The sequence below is a fragment of the Lithobates pipiens genome, unplaced genomic scaffold (genome assembly GCF_037356315.1).
Source record: "Lithobates pipiens isolate NorthernLeopardFrog02 unplaced genomic scaffold, aLitPip1_a1.2 Scaffold_25, whole genome shotgun sequence".
Lineage (NCBI taxonomy): Eukaryota > Metazoa > Chordata > Amphibia > Anura > Ranidae > Lithobates > Lithobates pipiens.
This window is the reverse complement of record NW_027507787.1, coordinates 96522462-96544919: the sequence shown is the minus strand read 5'-3', so window position 1 is coordinate 96544919 and position 22458 is coordinate 96522462. Positions and strand designations below refer to the sequence as shown.

Here is a 22458-nt window from a genome sequence, read left to right as displayed (position 1 = left end):
GACCCAGATTTAGACAACAGCAGAACTAAGTTAACTGTTGGTTGATGTCACAGAGTCCGTACAGACTATGCAAGAATCCTGACAATAATGTAGATACCTGTCCAGATTCCAGACCGGCAGCTGGATCAACCTCTCGCTGCACTGCTGAGAGACTGAGGCAGCTGCTCCCGCCTCTCCACGGTCCAACGCTCCAGTAAGTGCCGAAGGGGCAGTTTCATACTACATTTTCAGATATAGATAGAAGCCACATGCCACATTAAGATACTTCTGATTTGGTCATACTTTCCTCTGTGGGAGTACCAATAGTGAGACATATAATATTAAAACGTTTAAAGTTAGGTAAATCTGTACACTAAAATCTCATATAAATTGTAACATCTTAATGTTTCAAAAGTTTTTTCTAGCATTTTAAAATGTGCAGTTTTCATTAAAATAATATCTGGTAATCCTACTATGAAGCACCTTGAGGATATTACCCAGGATAAAAAAACGTAAATTAATATAAATGTATTCCAGATTAAACAGGTAGGCAAGAGATACCATAAGGTTAAATAAACCCAGTGTCAATAAAGGAGAAACAGCAGATAGCGGTAGGTGCACCATTAAAAGGTGGATAACAATGACTTGACCTGTTAAAGAAAATAACATAAACCTTACTTCTGTTACACCAGTATATATGGTTGGTAGGGTTGAATAAAGACACTGGTCCATCCAGTTTAACCTGAGAGAGTGTAGAGTGTGTGTGTATGTTTTTTAATGGTTGAACTACATGGACGTGTGTCTTTTTTTCAACCTGATTAACTATCTAACTCTGTTACTACTGTTTTCCCTTATGACACCACCAACTGTGGAAGGGAATTACACATTCTTACTGCTTCAACGGTAAAGAAGCTCTTACGCAGTTTAAGACTGAACCATTTCTCCTCCAACTTCATTAGGTGTTTGTATGTCCTCTTTAGACACCTACGATTTAAAAAATTCCTCTCAATGCTAGAGTCACCATTTTACAAATGTGTATATCACTATCATATCTTCTCTTCAGCGTCTCTTCTCTGGGGAGAATAGGGTTAAGATTTCTAGATGTTCCTCATAACTGAGGTTCTCCTGCCCCCTTATGAGCTTTCTTGTCCTTCTCTGGACTCTCTCCAGTTCCAGCACATCTTTCCTGAGGACTGATGACCAAATCTGGACTGCATACTCAACAAGTATCTGAATTATAGTCCTATTTATTGAGCAAAGAACCATTTTAATGCATTCTAGTAGTCTGCTAGCCTTATTTGTTGCAGCTTGGCATTGTTACTATTTTGTGAATTCCCATAAAACATTATGTTAAAATTACACAGAGTGATCATAAACTCAAAATTCCACGGCGATGGTAAATGCATATCAACCAATGTTTTTCTTTATTTCTGTCAAAGGTGGTTTAACTGGTTCTTTGACTATATTATAGTTATGTTCCTCAAATCGAGCGTGAGATTATCCCTTAGATATTGCAGATTTCAGATTCACCACTTCTGTTCCCGGAAATTATTTTACAGTTACTTCCATCTTTTACATGATGTTGTAAAGCCATCTGCAGCTGTTAGCTATGCAAATATGTGTCAGTCTGTATTGACAGAGCCCCTTACCCAGGTCTCTAGCTCATGAGACATTAATTAGGAGGTGGGGGTACATTGACCCTCAGGCTGTGGTCGCTGGGACGATACAATGGCATCTTGACGGGGAGGGGGGGAGGAAGCAGCTGGGCCTTGAATAGGAGTAAGACAGATGCCCTAAGAGAGAAAAGATAGCCGAGGAGGGGGCTGGGAGATTTATTCACAGACAATAAGAAAAAGAATTAATAATGTCCTGGGAAAAGCCACTTTTCTCACAGCCCTCAACTGCCCCTAACTGTTACCCCCCTCATCACACAGACACACCTCTTTTTTGGATCAGACATGACACCTCCCCCTCTAAAATGGTCCTGTCCGCTGACCATCCTACATAAATGTTAATAAGCTTTTACTTTCATCACCCTCGTTGTGGACAGCTGCCATTGTGCCTTGACACCTGTTGTGGTTTAATTAAAATCACTGGAAACAACATTTTCGCAGAATGTGTTTTACCATTTTACTTTGTGCTGAAATATACACCAGCTACATGGCAGGTCTTTTCTTGAGTGCAAATTTTAAAAGCTATTTACGTATACTATATACCTTTCACGCTGAACACTTTTTTTTACATCCCCCTTTCCATAATAGTCTATATATGAAAAGTGCAATTTAAAGGGTCAGTCCACACAAATATGATATTTGAAGCAACCCTTGGCCTCTTATACACTCATTAGCAATAACATACCACCCACCAGTGGTGGCCTATCCATTAGATGTGCACAGGCGTCACCACCCTATCCATGCGTCCAGCTCCCTGATCTACATGCAGGGCACAGAACCATAGATTCCAATGGGGGGTTGGTTTTGTTTTGAAGCACATGATTGGAGCCAGAGGCTCTAATGGGCTTCAAAAAAGGGTGGACTTGGGGAGCAGAGCACTGCGCTTCGAGCCCACTCAGTTGTGTGACAATAGCGAATGAATATTTGCTATTGCTACACTAATCCTCTTTCCGGCTAATCAAGAAGTGGGTCTTGGGACCCGTCACCCGATTGGCTTGACAGGAGTTCCTATTAGACACCTAGAAGGAGGAGGCGAGAGGAGATTTACAGTGGAAGCTGCCGTGATGCAGAAGAGGGGGAAAGGACACAGGAGCCAGTGCCCGCTGCCCATTGCCCATAGGAGCCCGTAACCTAGATAGGGTAAGTGCCGGGCTTGATGACTGACCAACCAGGGGGAGGGGGGTGCGGGTGATCCAACCACAGACCAACCGACCTACCTAGAGCGGGCATGGGGGGGGTTCTGCCAGTGACTAACCATGGGGGGAATGCCAGCTGCCACCCACCTAATATCGAGTAGGTCCTCCATTTGCCCCAAAACAGCCCTGACCCGTTGAGGCGTGGACACTGCTAGACCTCTGAAGGTATGCTGTGTAATCTGGCACCAAGCTGTCAGTGGCAGATCCCTTAAGCCTCTGCTGGCTTCCCTTCTTCCCACAGTGCATCCTGGTGCCATCTCTTCCCCAGGTAAGTGATGCACATGCACCTGGCTATCCACTCGATGTAAAATAAAATGTGATTCATCGGATCAGGATTCCTTCTTCCATTGCTCTGTTGTTTAGTTCTGATGCTCATGTGCCCATTATGGGTGCTTTTGACTATAAACACGGGTCAGCATGGGTACCCTGACTAGTCTGCCACTATGTAGCCCCATATGCAACAAACTGTGATGCACTGAGTGTTCTGACACCCTTCTATTGGAACCAACATTAACTTTTTCAGCAATTTAAGCTACAGTAGCTCCTCAATTAGATTGGACTACACTGTCCAGACTTTGCTCCCCACGTTGCATCACTGAATCTCGGTTACTTATGACCCTGTAATGACCCTGTTCACTAGTTTTCCATTCTCGGGCCACTTTAGTAGGTCCTGAACACTGCAGATCCCACAAGCGCTGCAGTTTTTGGAGTTGCTCTGACCCATTCGTCTAGACATTACAATTTTTCCCTTGTCAAAATCGCTTAAATTCTTACAATTGCCCATTTTTGTTGCTTTCAACACATCACTTGCTGCCTAAGATCTTTCAGGTGCCGTTGACACAAGATAATCAATGTTATTCATGTAACATACCCCCGCAGGAGATTCTTAATATGATGAGTTCTCTTTTCTGCCACGACTCCTTAAGCTGCTCCATTGACACACCTGTGCAATTTAAACATTAGTATGCTAACACTCTATAATAATACACAGAAAATAGGCCACAAACACCGTACAACATGGTAGTAGATAAATTAGATGTATCCTGGCAAGGCAAGTTGGATAATACACAAATCAGTAAAGAGGCAATTGAACACTTTTAAAGATGCTGAACTGCATAAGGTGAATACTGGTCTATACTATGACAATTGGCTAATTGCAATAAAACTAAACCAAATTTCATCTGGTATAAACAAAGGGAAATCTAACAAGATTAACCCAAAGAAATGTCCTTGAGTGCATACAGCCCTAACAGCAGTGGTTGTATGCATTCCTGACAAGGGGTACCTCTTGAGATAGCACCTATTTAGGCGTTCTAAGCTGGCTATCATTGAGGCCTGTCTGTAAGGTGGTGCACGTGATGCTGTCCCTTTAAGGCTGTCCAGAATAGATGGCTGATGGGCAGATAAATAAGGAGCAGTCTCTATTGGAAATAATTGTGGGTGGTAAAGGGTTAAGCTCACCACTCCTGGTATGCAACAGATCTCTTCTTCTATGTTTGAAGGGATATTTGGGTGTTGTAATCCTTTATAGTTTGCAGCCTTTTCAATTGCATTGCACAGCGCTCTGTACAGACTACAGTTCCCAGTCCTTTCTGCTATTCTTTGATCATCCAGGGAGAAGGGATGGGCGAAGCACTAACAGCTCTCCTTGCCTATGTGCATGGTAAGGTGGGTAGTGAAGTCCACAGCCTTATCCATTTTCATTGTACTGATGACCCCCCTCACTGCAGCATCATCAATTCTCCTTCTCAGGGGCTCACAGCTGCTGCTAGGAGGGAGGGGGTGAGTGGAGGATTTCACACATACAGCCCGCTATTTCAGTGCAGCAGCGGGAGAGGGGAAAGAGACTGAAAGCAGGCAGACATACATGTTGCGGCTGATCAATGTATGTCCTGGATGCTCTCAACACTATGGGTTTCCTATCAGCATTTTGGCTGGTACATAATACAATCACAGCGACACCAAACACATAAATCTACATACTGATGGACTCAGCAGTAATATTATTTTTTCAGAAAAAAGACACAAGTCTATCTAGTTCAACCAATAAAAGGGGGGGGGGGGGTGAAACATACAGTATACACAATCCTATACCCACGGTTGATCGGGAGTAATTCAAAAAACCCCAGCAAGGTAAGATCCAATTTGCTCCAGCAGTGGGAGAAATTTCCTTCCTGATCCCCTGAGAGGCAAGCAGGTATTTCCTGGATCAACTTTACTTATAAATGTTAGTATCCATATTATGTACATTTACATACAAGGGCAGCACAGTGATGTAGTGGTTAGCACTCTCACCTAGCAACAATAGGGTTGCTGGTTCAAATCCTGACCACGACACTATCTACCTGGAGTTTGCATGTTCTCCCTGTGCCTGCGTGGGTTTACTCCGGTTTCCTCCCACACTCCAAAGACATGCTGGTAGGTTAATTAGACCCTGTCCAAAAAAATTGGCCATAATATGTGTGTGTCAGGTCCCTACAGGTTAAAGGACCACGTAAAGGCTGCAGATGGACACTAGTAGCAAGAAAGCACTCTGAGGCGATTCAGTTCACATAGGTAGCGCTATACAAGTCACTCATTCATTCATTTAGGAAAGAATCCAGGCCTTTTTTAAAACAATCTACTGAGCTGGAAAGTACCAGCTCTTGAGGGAGTATATACCATATTTACACAGCTCCTACTGTGAAGAAACCTTTCCGCATTTGGAGATTAAGCACTCCTTAACATAGCTTTGAAATAATTTCAGTCTGACTTAGGGGGTGAAAGACATCGGGTTCATGCACAGATGTCTATTGATATTGCTCCAGAAGTCACCAAAAGTAGTGCAGTAACTACTTTTGGAAATCAGTGCTGCGCTGCAAAGTCAAAGTAGCACTGATGGGGACGCTCATATTGCCGTCAATAGGCTCCGATTTCACTATAGATTTAACCTGTCAAATTGCATGTCAAATCGAGCCGATGTGAACAGGGGCCAAATATCTTTTTCTCTAGACCAGGAGTCTCCAAGTTTTAAGGGGGTTGGACTGTTGCCAGTGGGTGAAGAAAATGTCCCGGTATCAGTGGGAGTAAACAATGCTCTGTCATTGGTGTTAGTGGGAGAAATGGTGCCCCATCATTGGTGTCAGTGGGAGAAATAGTGCCCCATCATTGGTGTCAGTGGGAGAAATCACGTACCATTATTGGTGTCAGTGGGAGAAATAGTGTACCATCATTGGTGTCAGTGGGTGGAATAGTGTACCATCATTGGTGTCAGTGGGAGAAATAGTATACCATCATTGGTGTCAGTGGGAGGAATAGTGTGCCATCATTGGTGTCACTGAAAAACAGAAAATTGTATACTCACCTTTCCGTAATTTTCCTTTCCTGTTGCATCTCATGGCAGCATACACCTATGCTCCGCCCCCACAACCTGATAGGACCGTTTGACTATTAAATCTTGAGAGGGCCTCTGGCTCAGTATTCTCAATATATAGATACCTCACCTCAGACGGGTGGGCATCTGTATGCTGCCATGAGATGCAACAGGAAAGGAAAATTACGGAAAGGTGAGTATACAATTTTCCGTTTTCCTGTCGCATCATGGCAGCATACACCTATGGGGAATAACTCGCAAAACTGGGTGGGTATGAGCAGAAGAAGTTTATTTACAAGGAATGGAGGAATTAGACTGAATAATTGCTCTCTCGAACTCCACCGTGGACAGCCTAGCGGAGTCCATTTTGTAGTGGGATATAAAAGTGCTTTTTGAAGACCATGTGGCTGCCCTGCAGATGGTTTCTGAGGAGACTCTGCAGAGGTCGCCATCGCCCTTGTAGAATGCACCCTTAAGCCCTCAGGTATTTGAGCTTGATTAGATGAGTAAGCTTTCTTTATGATTTTTACCAGCCATGCTGTGATAGTGCGGGAAGTTGCCGCCTGCCCTCTTTTAGAGCCGTGATTGATGACTAGGTGATTTTCCACTTTTCTGAGGTCACAGGTTCTTGAGAGGTAGGCCAGTATGTTGGATTTTACATCAAGTGGATGTGGGTTCCCCTGCTCTGTGGAAAGAGCGGGAAGGCATATTTCCTGATTAAAATGAAAGGAGGAAGCCACTTTCGGGATAAAGCAATCTGAAGGTTTCAGAACTACCTTGTCTGGGTAGATGGTTAGGTATGGTTCCTTTGCTATTAGTGCATGCATTTCCAACACCCTCTTGGCCCGGGGGGCGGTGGGCTCCATCAGTCCGGGCGTGAGGCTCCTCGGAAGTGGCACTCGGAAAATCACCTCCTCACCATAGGTGTATGCTGCCATGATACGACAGGAAATAATATTGTCCCATCATTAGTGCCATTGGAAATAATTGTGCCCCATCATTGATGTCATTTGAAATAATAGTGCCCCATTATTGGTTTAATTGGGAGAAATAGCGCTCCATCATTGGTATTGGTGGAAAGAATATAGCCCCATCATTGGGGTGAATGGGGGAGAACTAGTACCCCATTTTTGGTGTCAGTGTTAAGAACTATGCCCCACTCTTGCTGACAGTGGGGGGATAATACCCCAAGGGCTGGATAAAAGCAAGCAAAGAGCCGCAGTTTGGAGACCATTTCTCTAGACATAAAGAGTGCCCCCTTGTCCTCGGTGTTGAGTTAATCACTTTAAGGACATCACAAAGTTCAATATATGGACCAATTACTGTATGTATGTGTACATGTTGATCATATCCCCCTTTTATCTCCTCTTCTCAAGAGAGAATAAATTCAGTTCATCTAAGCTCATAGCTGAGCTCCTCCATGCCTCTTATGAGTTTGGTTGCCCTTCTCTGCACTTTCTCCAGTTCCCCGATATCCTTTTTGTGAACTGGTGCCCAAAACTGAACTGAATATTCCAGATATGGCAAGTTGTTTCATTTTAAAGTATTCTCCTCCCAAATTGTAAGAAAATTCCTAAGCTGGCCATACACTAGATTTTTTGAACAAACATTTGTATGATGATTCTTGCAGAGATTCTCTGTATATTACATACACTGTTACGAACAAAAAAAATTCTACTAGTGTATGGCCAGCTTTAATGCGTGCAAAATCTGCTTCATGTGTCCTTGAAATATTGTTCATTTTTTGTATATGCTATTTACTGCACTTCTCTAAAAAACATACAGTAGTGTTTGGTGTTTCATTCCATTTTTTTTACAGTATATCATATCAATAAATTACACATTGTATCTATCTAAATCTATTCTTAAAGAGGAACTGCAGTCTGCTCACATAATTTGTAATAAAAACATCTTTGCCATTCTGAAACTTCCCTCCAACCACTTTACATATTATTTTATATATATACAGGGATACCCCACTTTTAAGTACACAATGGGGTTTATTTACTAAAGCTGGAAAGTGAAAAATCAGGCTCACTTCTGCTTAGAAACCAATGAGCTTCTACCCCCAGCTTGTTCAATTAAGCTTTGGTAATAAAATCTGGAAGCTCATTGGTTTCTTTCAGAAGTGAGCCTGATTTTGCACTTTCCAGCTTTAGTAAATAAACCCCATTGTGTACTTAAAAGTGGGGTATGCCTGTACTGTGATTCTGTAATTACCAAATATGCTGCAGAAATCTCCCTCCACTGAGTCTGACTGCATCCATTTTTAACTATGGGCAGCTGAAGTTGCTGCCTGTACACTTCCTGGATTTACACAGAGGCACACCTCCAGCTCTGCAGCCATGGAGCTCTTACTGGCCCTCTTATGACTCATACCCCTCCCTTCCTGGCAAACTCTCATGAGAGAGCTGTGCATGATGTCATAAGCCTAGGCTAATGACCAGATAAGATACAGCAAGTGGGCTGTATAAGGTATTTACTGGCAGAAAAAAAATGTGTTACTATCCAAAGTTAAAACCACAAAGGGCAGAAGATTTAATAGATGGACGTTGAAAAAAAAATTACTGAAGGTTCTCTTTATTCTAATTTTATCTAATAGTATCTACCTAAGTCCTTATCTCTTAAATTTGTGTTTTCAGTGAATCAAATCCACCCTTGGTTTCCTCTGGGAAACTTTCTTAATTCTCAGCTCTACCTATTTACTAAGGTCATTAACTAGTTCCAGCCCAGGTCAATTCTGAAATTTCTCTCATACATGTAAAAATCTGTATTTTTCTTTGGCTGGAAAATTACAAAGCTTTCCCAAACATTATACAATATATATATTTTTAAGCAGAGACCTTGGAGAACAAAATGGTGGTTGTTACAATTGTTTATTTCGCACAATATTTGCGAAACGCTTTATCAAACACAAATTTTCAGGAAAAAATACCCTTTAATAAGTTGAACATAAACACAATATAATGCCCAATTTTTTGGTAAAATATAAAAGATGATGTTATGCCGGGTAAATGGATATCTAACATGTCATTCTTTTTTAACTACATATGCCCATGGAATGACACCACACTATGATACCTAAAAATCTTCATAGGCAACACTTTAAAAGCCCTGACGTTTGCAGTGATACCTCACGTGTGTTGAGGGCACCAATTATATATACGTGAGGGTTGAGCTCGTGGGTACAGGGGCACTTTCATTTTTTTATTATTATTTATTTTATTTAAAAAAAAATTACAGTTATCTTTAATTATTTTTTTTTTTTTTGATCAACTTTATTGCTATCACAAAGGATGAAGAACAACCCCTTGTGATAGCATGGGGCGTGACAAGTCCTCTGTTAGACCACAGATTCTCCTCTGGCCTCCAAAGTTTCTGTCAAATGATGATCGGTTTGATCAGATGCTTTTACGTGCCGATACAAGCTTGTTTACATCAGACCGAAACCGGAAGTGACAGTGGGAGAAACAACATCTGTTTCTCACTGTGTGCCTGGAAGCCGATACCAATATTTGCATCCTTGCCGGGTCCTACGATGGGATAGAAGAGCCTGGAAAAGGCAGTGCCGGGAGGGGGGGGGCCCTCTTTGGTCACCTGTAAAAGTTATCCAGTGGCTGTACATCTGCTAGGATCACTTTTACATAAAAGAGAATTGCCCACTGAAAAGAACAATACCAGGATCAAGACTAGCTGCAGTCATGATCCTGGTATAACCACTTCAACCCGCCGACATTTATAAATGGCAAACGGATGGGAAGTGGTTAAAAAGACCCCATTGTGGGGGTAGAAATGGTAAGACCATTGGATGATATCTGATGTCTACATATATACTGCATCTTCTAAATCTTTGCAACATTATAACAAGCAATGGATGATTTGACCCATCAACATCTGTAACCAGATGAAATACTAGTTTTGAGTGGATGACTGCATTGAATGACTGGTGTATGTAAGGCAATTCAGAGAAACACAAAAAAAGGAAACCGTGCATGACACTTAACATTTTCCCAAACAAAAAGCTGTCAGCATTCTACCCTAGTCATACAAGGGAACATCTCTTTAAATGCTGCCATATATCAGATAATTGTTGCATTGATTGGTAAACGACAATGGGGGTTTTTACATGGTCTTTCAGGAATGTCATTTTTCTCTCTGAAGTCCCTTATGAAAGGCTTCCCATGGCCTGCAGGGTGCACCATGGGACTCTTTTCTTGCAGAGCTGCGCCTACTTTAAACAAAGAGCCATCAGTTCTTTTCATGATTTGCAAACAGAAGGGACTTCAACTAGAATTCCCAGTGCCAATCATAGCTGGGGAATTTAAAAGGAAACATAAAAGTTTGGACAGGTGTCTAACAGAATTATTACTTTTTTATTATTGTCACTTTTGCTATTACTGTTAGCCGTATGTGTGAGTGAAAACAGCTTTTTGTAACTTTATCTTATTATTAGTGTGTAATTGTGTGGTTTTTTTTTTCATTTTGTTTTTTTTATTCTTTATTTTGGACGGGGTGTATACATATACAGTTCCTTGAAAAAGTATTCATACTCCTTGACCTTTTCCACATTGTGTCATGTTACAACCAAAAATGTAAATGTGTTTTATTGGGATTTTATGTGCTAGACCAGTGATTCTCAACTAGGGTTCCTCCAGAGGTTGCTATAATCTCCTTCACCATTGCCAATTTCTGCCTCTCAGATAAGTTCCCACTGACACCATTAATCTTTTAATCTGTAAGATGGTGTAAGGACCATTCTACCCACTGACCATCACACTAAAGTATCACGAGTTGTAGATTTCAATTTTTTTTATTGATTTATTTATTTATTTATTTTTTTATTGCTTTTTTTTTTTTTTTTTTTGCCACGTCAGAGGTCCTGTGCTTGAGACTCATTCATATTGCCTCTCATTTTTATCTCAGCATCATATCTCATCATCGTGGATTATAATTCTTATTTTCAATGTTTTTTTTTTTTATTATTACAGTATCCAACAAAAGTTACCCGCCTTCCTGAGGCCTATCTAGCAACAACAATCTACCTATATTTTATCCCTTACCCGACCTACCCATCCTAATCCCCCCCCACCGCCCCCCTCCACATCCCTCCCTTGCACCCACTTGCACATAAACATCAATATGCTACCACTATGTCTCCTATTCATTCTAATCTATAGGATATCCCATCTCGGTTATCCATGGGGACCATATTCCCTTCCATTCTCTATAGTTTCCTCTCCTTACATACAGTGTCTTCTCTTTCCAAACTAGTTCATTAATACTTTGGGTCCATTCTCCTACTGTAGGGGCTCTTTCAGCTTGCCATCTTTGCGCGATCAATCTGCGTGCCTGAAACAGGCATCTTACCACTGCCACCGTGACATATTTCCCTTCTCTCGGCTCTTGCCTATATCCCAGTACGCGCAAGATCGGGTCCATTCCCATTTCTAACTTAAAGATCCTATTGATACTCGCCGTCACTTCTCTCCAATAACGAAAGAGCTTCGGGCATCACCACAGCATGTGTAAGAGATCTCCCTGTCCCCGACATCTAGGATATCTGTCATCTATTCTCCTACCAAACTGACGTAGTCTTTTAGGGGTATAATAAGCCCTGTGCACCAGCATCAATTGTGAGATCTTTTGAGAAGGGGAGAGCGAGGTCACTGGCCCTAATTCCATTATTCTCCTCCACTGCGTATCTAAAATTTCTCCTATATCCTCTTCCCATTTCCTCTTCAAGTTCGGGTAGTCTATTTCGTGATTAGAATTCATACCTAAATGATTGTAAATACCTGAAATGGACCCCTTTACGCTATCTGAGGTAAGCAACTTCTGAAGTGGAGGTATTTTATCCCACGGTGGCATATTTCCCCCAAACTGTGCTGCTAAAGCATGTCTCATCTGCACGTAGCTAAAGAATGAATGTTGTGGTATATCATATACTTTTTTTAAGTCCGAGAATGTCCTTAAGACCCCTCCATCATAAAGGTGGATCAGTCTAGTTATACCCTTCCTTTCCCAAGATTTAATCTTACCGATACTAAATATTTCAGGTAAGTTTTTGTTGTCCCAGAGGGGTGTGGTTTCTAACAGCCCTGAGAAACCCATTTTTTATTTCACCGCTTTCCAAACCTTACCTACCATTTTAGTTATCGAATTACTATACTGAAAAGAGTCAGCCTCCAGGACCTCAGCTATGAACTCATGTGGGGCTCCTATCATTCTAATCCCTTCTTTTAGCTTTCTTCCTTGCTCCGAGTCGTAACCCGCCAGATGCTGCATCTGCGCCGCCAGGTAATAGTTCCTAGGTTGTGGAACAGCCAGGCCTCCTCTATCTATTGGCATCTGCAACGTCTGGAGTCGTATCCGGGCCGTACCCTTTTTCCAAATAAGTTCCCGAAAAAGGGTCTCTACTTTCTTAAACCATTTTTTGCATATCCATACGGGCGCATTATGCAAAACATACAGCAGCTGTGGCAGCCAAATCATCTTGATCAAGCTACAACGGCCCATTACTGAAAGCGGAAGTTTACTCCAGACGTCGCATTTGCACTTAAATTTATGCAGAAGAGGGATTCAATTTTTATTGATATATTGATCGGGGTTCAATGTCAAGTATATGCCGAGGTACTTCAGCGCATCCACCTCTCTTACCCTTATCCCCGGATGCGGGACTGCAGCATCCAGGGGGTCGACTCGGAGCAGTTCAGATTTCTCCCAATTAATAGCCAGCCCTGAGAAGTTTCCGAAACCTTCTACTAAAGTAACTGCCTGCGTCAGAGATGGTCCGGTATCTCCCAAAAACAATAACACATCATCTGCGTATAGGGCAATCTTTTCCTGTCTCTCTCCGCTTCTTTGAAATCCCCTAATCCCGGGATTGGCCCTAATAGCTATGGCTAATGGCTCTATGGCCAATGCAAAGAGCAGAGGGGACAGGGGACAACCTTGCCTTGTCCCCCTGCTAATTTCAATTTTTTCTGAGTACCTACCATTGGCCCTTACCCTGGCGCTAGGGGCATTATACATCTTTTTGACCCAGCCAATAAAGGTGGGGCCCATTCCTACTTTCTCCAACACCCGCCATAGGAAGTTCCATTCTAAACTGTCGAAAGCTTTTGTTACATCCAGGGACATTATGGCCCTCGCCCCTACATTCTCTGCTGGGATCTGCATATTTAGGAAGGTTCTTCTGATGTTCATACTTGTAGATCTTCCCATGATAAACCCAGTTTGATCTGGGTGCACTAGCTTTGTCATGAACTGATTCAGCCTATTTGAAAGTACTTTAGCTAAGATTTTTTCATCCGCATTCAGTAATGATATTGGCCTGTATGAGGCTACTTCCAGCGGGTCCTTGTCCGTTTTGGGGATTACTATGATCGTTGCCTCGGTCATTGAAGCCGGAAGGTGTCTCCCTTCCGCTGAATCTATTAAAGTTTTATGCAACTCGGGAAGTAGCAGTTCTCCATAATATTTATATATTTCTACCGGGAGCCCATCCGGGCCGGGAGCCTTATTATTTGGCATCCCAGCCAGTGCCTGTTGTAGCTCATTAATGGTTATCGGGGCATCTAAGATTTCCCGTTCCTCCTGAGTAAGGGTCACCATTTCTAAGTTTTCCAGAAAACTATCCATTACCCCTTGCTCCCCTAAGCCTTGTGACTGATACAGCTCTCTGTAGTAGTTTCCAAAAATTTCTACTATCTCCTCGCTCTTGCATGTTATCACCCCATTTGAATTTCTAATGCTAGAAATGAGTGAGGGGGAGCTGTTTGTCTTAACCAGCTGTGCAAGCAGTCTTCCCACCCCCTCCCCTTCTCCAAAGTAGCGCTGTTTCACAAATATTCGTTTACTCTCTTCTTTTTTTACAATTGCTATTTTATAATCTTGTTGTTTATTTAACCAGATTTTTTGGTTTTCTGGGGTTGGGTCCATGACATAGGCATTCTCAGCTTCTAGGAGTTCCTTCCTAATATTCTCCTCCCATAATCTAGATTTTCTCTTCATTCTTGCTACCTGTTGGATCAAAACGCCCCTAATAAACGCTTTTAGGGTATCCCAGATCACACTCATTGGGGCCAAGCCGGCATTAAGACTTATAAACTCTTTTAAGCTTAGTTTAACTTCCGCTTCGTCCTTCATAAGTTCAAGCCAGAACGGGCTAATCTTCCAACAGCCTTGAATTTTTTTGATCCCCGTATTAAGCACGACCCTCACCAAGGAGTGGTCTGAGATCCCCCTAGGCATATATTCTATCTCACTTATGTTTTGTGCCATTTCCACATTTCCTATAGCCATGTCTATCCTAGAAAGGGTGCCGTATGAACCTGAAAAGCAAGAGTATTGTTTAATTCTCGGATGCCTCTCTCTCCAGAGGTCCTTCAAGCCTATTTCATTCAGAAAGCAGCTCAGCCTGGTTTCACCTAAGTCCCTGGATCGCACCTTAGGGGGAAACCTATCATAATTTACATCAAGAACTTCATTGAAGTCTCCCATCGCAATAACTGGGATATCCTCTTTATCCCCAATAAATTCCAACAGTCTGTACATAACTTCCATTTTGAACGGCGGGGGTATATATATATTTGCCAAGATACAGCTACTGCCCTCAAGTTTACCGTACAAAAAAATATATCGACCCAGCTCGTCTATGCTGACCTGGTTGCAGGAGAAACTCACCCCTTCCTTTATTATCACACTTACCCCCCTTGAATAGGAGGAGTATACTGAGTGGTATTGTTGTCGATATTTCCTGTTTTTTAACAGTAATTTGGATATTGGTAAGGTGGGTCTCCTGCAAACAAGCCAGTCCAATATCAAATCTCTCCAGCATAGCAAAAACTATCGCTTTTTTTACCGGGGTACCCAGGCCCCTCACGTTCCAAGACCCGATGTTAATAGGTTTACCCTGCATCAAATTTACCATCGGATCTAAAAAAAAACAAACCAGCAAGCAAAGAGCGCCACACAGTTACACAGAGAGCGACTACATGATACTTATAAAATATAAAGTCTACTGGGATACCTATCTCTGTTAAGTACACCCACCCTAGTGTCATATACCGTTTGTGTTTCTCTAATTTGTACATAAATAGCTCAGGATTAGATTTAACCCCAGATATTATCTTATCATAGTGCTTTGTGTTTATATACTTTCTCTCTTGTGCAATTATCCTGCATCTATCATATTTTCCCTCCTCGCGTTTACTCTTTTGTGTAGTTATCATGCTGTTTTCAAATTTTACCTTAGCGTGTTTATTTTTTCCAACCATTTTCACCCCCCCCCCTACTACCCCACCCAACCCTGTTCTCCCCCCCCTTCTAACCCCCCTCCCTATTCTCCCCCCCACCCCACCCCACCCAAACCCTCCATCCTCCCCCAACCCTCCTTCCCAACTATTTAATATCAAACCCTCCCTTCCTCCCCCCCACCTAACAAGGTGCTCCCCTTGGGAGTTTAACGTGACCAGACCATCCATATCCCACCTCACGCCCTGTCTTACAGACACCACCGCAGTGATTCCCCCCCCCCCCCCATCCTACAAATCTTAGCTACTATATCTAACCAAGGATTTTATCAAAACCACTCACAGTCGCCCTCCTTCACTGTCTCCCCTCCCTATCCCCTCGTCTACCCCGTAAAGAGTCCTTATTATCCTCCAGCCATTGCAATGCTCCAGCTGCCGATTCAAAGATCTGTACCCCATCCTGGGGTTACCACTCGCAGTCTTGCTGGATATAAAAGAGCATATGTTAGATTATATGACTGAAAAGTGGCTTTAATTGTCCGAAATTCCGCTCTGCGTCTCTGCAACTCGGGAGAGTAATCTGGGTAGAATGAAATCCTTGAACCATTAAAGGAAATGTCCCCCATCTCCCTTGCCTTACGCAATAAAGTGACCTTATCCCTATAGTTAAAAAACTTCAGCATCAGGGGTCTGGGACGCCCCCCGGGCGATGGTGTTCTAAAAGGGTACCGGTGGGCTCGTTCTATCGAGAAGAAAGGTGAAAAGCCTTCCTTTCCGAACTTATCTAATAACCATGATTCCAGGAATTTTATAGCGTCAGGGCCTTCGGTTTTCTCGGGTAACCCCAGCAGCCTAATATTAACCCGGCGTGCTCTATTTTCTAACTCATCCATTTTAGTAGCGTAGCTGTCCAGGTTTTTTTGCATATCCTTAACCGTATGCTGTATTGGATTTAAATCGTCCTCGAGCTGGCTTATTCTCCCTTCCAACTCCTCTGTTCTTTCTGCTACTTTCTGGATGTCTTGACGCACTAACATTATATCCTCCTTCATTCCGGATAACTGAACTGCCAGGTCTCCCAGGGACTGTTGACATGCGTTAACCGCCTGTAGTACATCCTTCAATGTTGGGGCCTCCTCCTCTTGCGACCTACCAGGCCTAGCCGAGACCAAGTCTCCTTGGGTGTCCCCCATGATCTTTTTGCTCTTACCCTCAGGAGCTAGCGTGGTCAATGAGGCTACTTGACCTTGACTTTTTCTATCAGCAGGGCCCCCAGTATGAGATTTGATTTGTGCCATTTGTACCCCTTTTATTGGTGTTTGATCTGGAGTATGTGTTGGAGTATGCACAAACCGTTCTAATTTTGCTGCGGCTGAATTTGCTGCCTGAGTACTTTTTTCTTTTTCTTTAGAGGAGCGGAGATGTTGTGTTCCCGGCCCCTCATGCTGTTCCTCCCCGCGTCTCCTCGACATTATAAATTATGTAGGCCGTTGCCCCAGAGCCGAATAGAGAAAATGGGGACCCAATACCAAAACCTCCCGATTAGCCCCCCAGCACCTTACTGCAGACTTATTGTCCACCAATTGTTGTATCCGGGATTCATTTAAATAACAGAAAGCGTGCCCTGTTGCAGTTTTTTTTTTTAAATATCAGTGCGAAGACTTTCAGGAGAAAAAAAAAAGAGAAAAAAATATCCTTGTCATCCCCACAAAAACAAATCTGGTAGCTGTTCAACAATTGACATTATAAACTGTAAGTGCTTTCAGTCCTGTCAGCAAAGAATACATAGCAAAACATGAGAAGCAAAAAGAATGTAAATTGCACCCTGCTGACTTGACTTCTATATACCAAAGGGATAAAAAAAAAAACTGAAAAGACAGGTATCATGATCTGTATAGCACAACCCAGCCGCTGTAAATGCAGTAAGTTTGACTCCTCATCAAGAGGGGACGAGAGGGGACTAATCCTTAGCTATTTTTCCCCACAGGGGGTACTCACGAATACCATATACTGGGAGGTGCCGGCGTCTGAGTGTTGCCTGTACTGCACTGTACTGTACTGTACATGTAGCCGTGCCTTCGTTCCTGCGATAGCCCGGAAGTCCTCGGCCAGGCTCGTCGTGCGTGTAGAAATCTTCGGGAGCTTTCGGCCGGCTTCGACTTGTGCCGGTGCTCCCGATCTCCTGGTCTATAAGCCACGCTGCCCCCCTCGCTGTTCTTCGGGTCCTTCCGGCATTCGGCTCTCGGGGACGGGGCGAGGAGGAGACAGCGCAGCGGTGTCTCACTCGCCTCAGCCTAACCACATCCTCCCGCTCACACCACGCCCCTCACCACTCCTCACACACATCCGGTCACCTCCCCGTAGATTTCTAATTTTTAGCAGGGGTTCCACGAGACTGAAGAACTATTTCAAATGTTCTTCCATGTTGAAAAGGTTGAGAAAGGCTGTGCTAGACCAACACAAAGGGGGTTATTTACTAAAGGAAAATGTGCAGTCGCTGTAGATCCGAGTGGGATGTGCAAGGAAAATAAAAAACAGCATTTTAGCTTGCACATGATTGGAGGATAAAATCAGCAGAGCTTCCCCTCATTTCAGATATACCCCTAATACCACGTACACCCAACTGGACTTTGCAGCAGACTAGGTCCGACGGAATCAGTCCGTCAGACAATACGATCGTGTGTGGGCTAATCTGATAGTTTTTCGTAGAAAAAAAAAAAATTAAGAAAAAATCCGACAGACCTAGAAATAGAACATGTTTCAAATCTGTTCAACTGACTCAATTCCTATCGGGAAAACCGTTCATCTGCTGGTCCAACGGGCCAAATACGACGCAAGGGAAGTCATTGACTACTGGCTATTGAACTTCCTTTTTTAGTCCCATCTTACGTCATCACGCTCAAAAGGAACAGACTTTCGCACAGGAATTAAACCAAGTCCGTTCGTTCGGAAAGTCTGTCGGAATTCCGCCGAAAGTCCATCGGGAAGACCGTCTGACCTAGTCTGCTGGAAAGTCCGGTCATGTGTACGCGCCATTAGATTTAGAGTGACTGCACTTCCAAGTGCACTTGCAGTGCAAAGTGGATTTGCCTTTTCGTAAATAACCCCCAAAGTGGCAAATAATTGTAAAATGCAAGGAAAACGATAAATGGTTTTCAATTATTTTTTTTACAAATAAAGTGTGGTGTGCATTTGTATTTTGTAGAACCACCTTTTTGCTGCAATTACAGCTGCAAGTCTTCTTGGAGATGTCTCTACCAGCTTTGCACATCTAGAGAGTGACATTTTTGCACATTCTTCTTTGCAAAATAGCTCAAGCTCTGTCAGATTGGATGGAGAGCGTCTGTGAACAGCAATTTTTGTCTTACCACAGATTCTCAATTGGATTTAGGTCTGCACTTTGGGCCTTTCTAACACATGAATTTGTTTTGATCTAAATCTTTTGCCTTAGCGTGCATATGTGAGGCCGCAGAAACACTTGGATGTTCTACCTCATGTTGTCCCATCATGTACTTGTATACTTATGCACCATATGAGAATGCATTTTATTGGTTGCTTATTATATCAATAAATTCAGTTTTCACTCGTATAATGCACTAGGGGTTTGTGCTTTTCCCTTCTTTGCCTATGCAGTATACACTTATCTGTTGCAGTAATGCGCAATGCTTCAATGCATTTTGCACGTTTCAGTGCCAATCTAGAGATATTGAATGGCTCTGCTAAAAAGTCTCAGACTAGAAAGTGTCAATAGGATCTTAAAGAGGAAGTAAACCCTGATGGTTTTACTTCCTCTTTGTTTCCCTGCAAAGGTAAAGCATAATGGGCTACTATGCATCACATAGTAGCCCATTATGTGTCACTTACCTGACACAGGAGCCAGCAATGTCCCCGCTGTCCCCTCTTCCACGAAGCGTCCATCTTCCTTCCGCGTATCATGGCTCCGGGGCTGTGATTGACCAGAGCCGCGATGACGTCACTCCCGTTCATACGCATGGGAGCCGACACTAACGACATATCGCCGTTAGCAGCAGCACGCTCAGTGTGCCAGCGGTGCCTGTCTTTTGCAAATATCTCCTAAACCGTGTAGGTTTAAGAGATATTACTTGCACCTACAGGTAAACCTTAATCTAGGCTGACCTGTAGGTAAAAGTGGTCTGTAAGGGTTTACAACCACTTTAACCCTGGAAGGGACACTCTGTAGTAAAAATGGCATGCAAAAAAATGGACATGGCTGCCTTGCTCTAAATATTGGGGGCATCGTTTAATAAAGTTTGAGCCTACCTATAGCATACACTCTACACAGTCCACAGTAGACAGAGAGACAAAACTTTATTAAGCTAACTTGAACTTCAGTAAAATTGTTTAAAACTGCACAGCAACAAGTAACTGAGACAATAAACACTTTAGTCGGGAGTATGTGCCACAAAAGAAGCAAATAGCATGCACAGAGTGTAGTGGTCAGGACTATGCAATGTACAGCATAGGGTACAGAGAGCAGCATTCAGAAGTATGTATCATACATTGCTAGACAGTGGGAGGAAAAAATGCCTCAGCAGCAATTTTTTAGTTAAAAGAGGTTTCAGGTGTGGCACTGGTCTGATTAAAGGGAACTTAAGTGTTTAGTTTGAACATATTGTAATAATTCGGTGTTGCACCCTCTGCAGGTTGCAATCTTCTACACTTTGGAACTAAAAGTAAAAATGATAGAAATTAAATATGCACTGCTTATGTGTGCCAATGGTCAAAATATATATGCCCTCCATAGGATAAAATGTCTAATGACTTATATGCTGGCAAATGTGTTATAGCCTCTGCTTTGTGCAGCAATATCACTTTGTAAATAATGGTATAAGCCAGAAGTTGAGGGAGTGCAGCCCCTATAATATGAATGTGCTGCTGGGCTACACCCTCTGTTTAAATATCAGGTGTTTAGTCCTGAACTGCTGATCTGCTACTGTGCTACACCCTCTGCCTAAATCCCATGTAGTTTAGTCTTTAAGCCCCAAATAAAAAGAGATGATGAATTAAACCTTAGTGAAGCCTTAGTGAAACCTTATATGAAGGTTGTATCCTCAGCCTGTGTAAAGTGTACTACAAAAAAGTGTCGTAAAAAAGTCAACGGAAACGACAATTAAAAAAAAAAAAAATGTCCTTAAATAAAACTAATCTATCAAAATATTGCACCATGCCAATGAAATAAATAACAAAAGAAAGAAAAGTGCTGCTGTGAATTCAATAAAGTGCTGGTGCAATGATTTGTTGAAATTTGTTTATATAAGGTGTTACAACCTCTGGCGTGTGTTCACACAAAAATTAGTATTGCACCTAATTTAGGAGAATTTTTTGTCCAGAAGATTAAATACCTGTGTTGTGACAATAATAATGTATATGCAAGTACAAATTGCTGATAACAGATATAAATGTCCAAAACAAATAAACAAACAAAGTGACTAGTGCTCAAAAAGTGTCCAGTGCTTGCTGAGAACGAATTTTTCAAAAAGGCTTCTTATTTAGGTGACAGCTGGTGTTGGTGATACTTATCCATGCTCCTATTGTGAATTCACTCACCAAATAGCATCCCCCCCCCCCCCCCGGGGTATTGCGCGGTCACAGTATATGCCACTGTGTAGCAATCCTTGGACCCCTGATGCATATTTCAGTGATATTGGCAATATTTCACTCGTTCACCATAGGGAGAAGAGAAGGGATGCCCATAGTGAAATTCCGTAAAAGTAATTTTATTTCATAAAAAAATAGGAGATATACTCACATTTGATATAGTTTTGTGAAAGCATTAACAACATACACAATTGGATGCCATCAGAATCCTAATTACAGGTGACTGGAAGTGACGCAAAGACATTCGTAACTCCTCCCTACGTGTTTTGTCATTCAGACGTCATCTGGAGCTGTAAAAATTGTCCTTGTAGCAGAGGGGCAAAAAAGACCCATAATCCGGGATCAGTGGGCAAAATGCCATGGCATCAGTCATTTCCGAGAAGAAAAACATGCCACAGCATCATTGATACTGGGCATTTTTTCCTTCCAGAGACCAGTGGAAGCCAAAGTACTTGGTTTCAGAGGAATACGAGTTTCAGGGCTCTAGTGCAGAGCACAGAGCACAGGGCACACATAACACAAATATCAGACATAATTTTTGTATTTTCTAAAGACAGATTATCATTATTATTATACAGGATATATATCTAGAGCCAACAGTTTGTGCAGCGCTTTACAACACAAGGGAGGACATAACAGTTGCAATACATTTGAATTCAGAGGCCCCTGTTCGTTAGAGCTTACACTATCTTTCTCTAATTGAAATACCACAGGGCACCATGTCAACAAAGCAAGAAGGAAAGACAGTGAGGGAGATGACTGACTGCCCTGATTCAATCGTGTGTGTGTGTTCATCTCCGTTTGTGCTATTGTGCTTTGTAAACGGGCTTTTCTTTAGGCAGAGCAGCTAAGAATAGACATTTACTAACTAAATAAGTCAAACAACGTATACAAAATCATTACACATTCCCTTTAATGTGTTCTGTTTATGCATTAATTATATAATAGAGCTGAAAGCAAACTGGTTAAACAAGTATTTACTGTGTTAATACACAGAGTTGTGTGGAGTGGCCCTAACAGGAAGCCCATATATTTTGTGCCCCCTGAGTGACCTCCAGGCACTTGGCACAATCCAATGGGGATCCTGCTGTTAAAGTACACCAATGCTATGCCCATTTGGGGAAAACAAGAGCTTTGCTGAAATTCCCATCCCCAGCATCATATACCTATCATCATATTCTATTGCTCCTATGCTGCTCCATTTAGCTTAAGGAAATACCACTTCTGGCAGAGCTGAAAGAAACCTCAGGGGAATGAAAGGAAAGTAAATGAATCTGTGAAGGTCTGCATTAAAGTGGGCATAGCACAGATTCACTTTAGGCTGCCAGGGCATATGCAAGGTTCCTCACTCTAAGCGATGTCTACAATCTTTATGCATATAGCCT

At 42.5% G+C, this 22458-nt stretch overlaps 1 protein-coding gene across 2 annotated transcripts in view; it reads left to right on the top strand.

The window, feature by feature from the left end:
• LOC143930425 (uncharacterized) overlaps positions 1–22458 on the top strand; it is a 71402-nt gene that overhangs the window by 26921 nt on the left and 22023 nt on the right. The window lies entirely within an intron of this gene.